This window comes from Hordeum vulgare, chromosome 7H, assembly GCF_904849725.1.
Source record: "Hordeum vulgare subsp. vulgare chromosome 7H, MorexV3_pseudomolecules_assembly, whole genome shotgun sequence".
NCBI classification, from domain to species: Eukaryota; Viridiplantae; Streptophyta; class Magnoliopsida; order Poales; family Poaceae; genus Hordeum; species Hordeum vulgare.
The window spans coordinates 127,352,100-127,357,742 of record NC_058524.1 but is presented as its reverse complement, the minus strand read 5'-3'; positions in this window follow the sequence as shown (position 1 = coordinate 127,357,742).

Below are 5,643 nucleotides of genomic sequence, written 5' to 3'. Positions count from 1 at the left end.
CAAGTATTTGTTCCTATGACCATGAGATCATATAACTCACTCGCACCAGAGGAATACCTTGGGTGCATCAAACGTCGCAACGTAACTGGGTGACTATAAAGGTGCTCTACAGGTATCTCCAAAGGTGTCCGTTGAGTTAGTATGGATCAAGACTGGGATTTGTCACTCCGTGTGACGGAGAGGTATCTCGGGGCCCACTCGGTAATACAACATCACACACAAGCCTTGCAAGCAATGTGACTAAGTGTAAGACACGAGATCTTGTATTACAGAACAAGTAAAGAGACTTGCCAGTAACGAGATTGAAATAGGTATGCGAATACCGACGATCAAATCTCGGGCAAGTAACATACCGGAGGACAAAGGGAATGGCATACGGGATTATATAGATCCTTGAAACTGAGGTTCAACCGATAAGATCTTCAGAGAATATGTAGGATCCGATATGGGCATCCAGGTCCCACTATTGGATATTGACCGAGGAGTGTCTCGGGTCATGTCTACATAGTTCTCGAACCCGCATGGTCTGCACACTTAAGGTTCGGTGACGTTCCGATATAGTTGAGTTATAGGTGTTGGTAACCGAAAGTTGTTCGGAGTCCCAGATGAGATCCAGGACGTCACGGGGAGTTCTGGAATAGTCCGGAGGTAAATATTGATATATAGGAAGTCCTGTTTTGGTCACCTGAAAAGTTTTGGGCTCATTGGTAGTGTATCGGGAGTGCCGGGAGGGGTGCCGGGGACCAACGGGAGGGGTGTCACGCCCCAAGGGGTGTCATGGGCTATGGGAAGAGATAAACCAGCCCCTAGTGGGCTGGAATAAGTTCCCACTAAGTCCCATAAGGTTTGAGAAGGAAAAAACACTAGGTGGAAAGAGTTTCCAAGTCGGAAGGTGGAATCCTACTCCAAGTAGGATTGGAGTAGGACTCTTCAACCTCCAATTTCGGCCAAACCTTGAGGGTTTGAGGCTGCGTCCTCCCCTCCCTACCTCCTATATATACTAGAGGTATTGAGGGTTTTTGAGACACAACTTTGCCACTTGCTGCTCGACCCTATACCACGCAGTTTTTCCTCTAGATCGTATTTCTGCGGAGCTTAGGCGAAGCCCTGCCGGAGTAGATCATCACCACCACCGGCGCGCCGTCACGCTGCCGGAGAACTCTTCTACCTCTCTGCCCCCTCTTGCTGGATCAAGAAGGTGGAGATCGTCATCGAGCTGTATGTGCGCTGAACGCGGAGGTGTCGTCCATTCGACACTAGATCGGAACGGATCGCAAGACGGTTCGTGCAACGGATCGCGAGACGGTTCGTGGGACGGATCGTGGGACGGATCATGGGACGGTTCGTCGGACGGTTCATAGATCCAAATCTCCTCTCATAGATGGACATCACCATGATAGGTCTTCGTGCACGTAGGAAATTTTTTGTTTCCCATGAGATGTTCCTCAATAGAATCTACTCCCAACTCCATTAACACTTGGGCGGAACTCAAGGAGCGCTTCGTCAAAAACTTTTGAGGAACCTGCAAGCGTGTGATGAACATTGTAGACCTGCAACATTGTGTTCAGTGGGCGGATGAATCAGCTCATCATTGGATAAGGCAGGTTGCGGAGATCATCCACTCTTCGGATGACATTATGGTGGCTCAGGCAGTGCTGATCTTGGAGAGGAACTGTCATTTTCAGCCCCTGGTGCTGAAGCTTGGCTGCCTCAAGCGGAAGGTGCAAGATATGGGTGAATTGATGGACACCCTCACCAGGTATGCTGAGTCAGATGGTACGAAGGATGCTGGCTCTGATGATGAGAAGGCCAATGAGGTTAAAAGGGGAGACAGAGCTAAGGGTCACTTCCAGACTCTTGGGCGCAATAACAACCAGCGAGGTCAAGGAAAAAGAAGGAAGCAACAGGGCACGTCTGATTTTGTTGCTAACACCAATGCCGGACACCGGAACCAGTGTCAGAACATGAGTCAGGGTGACTTTCAGGACCGAGGCTTTAGCGGGAGGAAGCCACGCAATTATGAGGAGCTTCTCAAGGGACCTTGTCCTAAGCATCTACTGATGCCCCGTCTACTCACTCTTGGGAAAACTATTTTGTGATGAAGTAATTTCATCTCCAGGCGTCTCGGGATCACCAAGGAGGTAACCATGGTGCCCAGCAGGGTCAATTTGGCCCGGGCGGGTCACAAAGAGGGTCATTCAGTGACTTCCCTAATCCAGGTCCTCAAGGGCCAGGCGGCTCACATAATAATGGTGGACAGTCATCTGGCCAAGGAAGTCAGCAGTATAATGACTAGGGCAGTTTCCAGCAGCCAAACAACCCAGGTGGTTTCCAGAGCAATCCTAAGCAGTTGAATGGCGGACAATACCATGTCTTCACCACTGGTACATGTAAGAGGCATAAGAAGGTAAAGTAGAGGGCCATCAATATGACTAGGCCGACGGTTCCCAGATACTTCAACTAATCTGAACAGCCTGTAACATGGAGTAGAGCTGACCACCCGCCTCATATTGATAACCCTGGCGACTTGGCATTGGTGGTGGCACCTCAGGTTGGGGGATACGTGCTCTCTAAGGTCCTTATGGATAGAGGTAGCAGTATCAATATCCTGTACTATGACAGCTTCCGACGGATGAACTTTGATGAGAAGGATTTTATGCCCTCAACCACGGTTTTCCACGGCATTGTTCTGGGCAAGTCCGCATATCCTGTTGGGCGGATCAAGTTGAATGTGGCTTTTGGTGACGAGTCCAATTCTAGGAGTGAGTCATTGATGTTTGAGGTGGTCAAAATTAAAAGTCCTTATCATGCTTTGTTCGGGCGGCCGGCTTATGCTCGCTTGATGGCTCGACCTTGTTATGTGCACCTTAAGCTTAAAATGCCAGGTCTCAAGGGCACCATCACAGTCAATGGGGATCGAAAGATAGCTCAGGAGTATGAAGAAGGATAGCCGCATATGCTGAGTCGGCGTGCGTTGTCGAAGAGTTGAAGTTCCACAAGGCCAATGTGGATCCAGCTGACATGAGCCCGCTTAAGAAGCCAACGGTTGATTTTGAGCCGCCCCTTAAGTTCAAACCGGCAGATGATACCAAGCAAGTTGATTTCATCCCTGGCGACTCTTCCAAGCAGTTTACTATTGGGACCGGTTTAGATCCCAAATAGGAAAGTGCGCTCATCTAATTCATCCGTGAGAATTGGGACATCTTTGCATGGAAACCTTCTGACATGCCTGGAGTATCGAGAGAATTCACTGAGCACCATCTCAATGTGGATCCTAAGATGAAGCCAGACCGTCAGTACCTTCGTTGTTTTAATGAGGAGAGGCGTAAGGCAATTGGAGAAAAAGTCTCCCGGCTCTTGGACGTCTGGTTCATCGTCGAGGTTTTTCACCCTGAGTTGTTGGCTAACCCGGTCTTAGTTCACAAGAAGAACGACACTTTTTGCATATGCATTGACTATACAAACCTAAACAAATCTTGTCTGAAAGATCCTTTTGACCTTCCCCGTATCGATCAAATCACTGACTCTACGGCGGGTTGTGAGCGTTTGTGCTTTCTGGATGCGTACTCTGGTTATCATGAGACCAAGATGGCCAAGGAGTATCTCGAGAAGACGACTTTATCACCCCTTTTGGTGATTTTTGCTATGTCTCGATGCCTTTTGGGCTCAAGAGCGCGGGGGCGACTTATCAGCATTGCATTCAGAATAGTTTGCACACCCAGATTGGATGTAACGTCCATGCTTATGTCGATGACATTGTGGTGAAGTCATAGAAAAAGGAGACACTTCTAGGCGACCTCAAGGAGACATTTGACAACTTCCGGGTGTATCAGATGAAGCTTAACCCGACCAAGTGTGTGTTTGGGGTTCCTGCGGGAAAATTGCTGGGATTCCTGGTGTCCGAGCGTGGCATAGAAGCTAACCTGGACAAAATCAAAGGGATAACTTTGCTTGGGAAGCCGACCAACATTAATCAGGTCCAGCGTATGGCGGGTCGTATTGCGGCACTGAGTCGTTTCATAAGTCACCTTGGTGAGAAGGCTATCCCTCTTTATCAGTTGCTTAGGAAAACAGATCACTTCGTTTGGACCGATGCGGCTAATGAGGCCTTCGAGGCCCTTAAGAACCAACTTGCTGAGCCGCCATGCTGGCAGGCCCGGCTGACAAAGAGCCAATGGTCTTGTATATTGCCGCTAACTCTATGGCGCTGAGTTGGCGGTGGTTGATGAACGCAAGGAAGAAGGCAAATAATATCATGTTCAGCGTCCAGTGTATTTGATCAGTGAAGTATTGACCCTGTCCAAACAATGATATTCGCATTGGCAGAAGGTGGTCTTTGGGATTTTCATGGCAAGCCGGAAGTTGAAGCACTACTTCCTGGAGCACCCAATCACTATGGTCAGTTCTGTGAAATCAGGGACATTATACAGAACCGAGAAGCCACTGGGTAAATTGCTAAATGGGCAATAGAGCTTGGTCCTCATCATATGAAGTATATGCCTCGCGCAGCCATCATGTCGCAGGCTCTAGTAGATTTCATCAATGATTGCACCGAGTTGTAGATTCCAGAAGATAGGCCTGATAACATATATTGGACTATTCATTTTGATGGCTTTAGGCAGTTAGAAGGCTCAGGAGCTGGAGTGGTGTTATCATCCCCAAGAGGGGACAAGTTTTGCTATGTTCTGCAGCTCATGTTTCTTTGCAGAAACAATCCAACTGAGTACGAGGCCTTGCTCCATGGGCTCAGGATAGCTAAGGAGATGAACTTGAGCCGGGTCAGGTGCTTATGCGACTCAGATTTGGTGGCTCAGCAAGTATCAGGAACGTGGGATTCCAAAGATCCATTGATGGCTGCTTATAGGTGTGCGGCAACCGAGGTGGCGGGTTACTTCCATGGCTACCAAGTTGATCATATTGATCGTCGACAGAACGCGGCGGCTGATGCTCTATCTCGACTCAGATCACAACGTAAACCCGTTCCCCCAATGTGTTTTTGGACGTCTTACATAGTCCTTCTGTGACGTTGCTTTCTAAAGAAGACATAGCGGTTCCTGACCCGGAGTCACAATTGGTGGCGGCTCTACGGGCGATTCCTGACTGGACGGTACCTTACATGGCTTATCTATCTTGAGGCGAGTTCCCAGCTGATGAAGTTTTTGCTAGGCAAATCGTGCGGCGGTGCAAGTCCATGGTTATACACAAAGGCAAGTTGCACAAGAGAAGTACCTGTGGGGTTTTTCAGCGATGTGTTTCGCCGGAAGAAGGGTGATGTATTCTCAACGAGATACATGCTCACCATTGTGGACATCACGTCGGGTCACGATCTTCGGTGTCAAAAGATTTTTGCCATGGTTTCTACTTGTTGACGGCTCATGCCGACGCAGAGGATATAGTGCGCCGATGTGACAGATGTCAGAAGTTTGGACGTCAAGCACATGTGCCGGCTCAGGAGTTGCGCATGATCCCAATTACATGGCCTTTTGTAGTTTGGGGGCTTGATATGGTTGGCACGTTTAAAATGTCTTCCAATAGAAAGACCCATCTATTGGTGGCGGTTGATAAGTTTACCAAGTGGGTTGAAGTAGAGCCGGTCAGTGATACGTTTCCAACGTATCTATTATTTTTTATGGTTCCATGCTA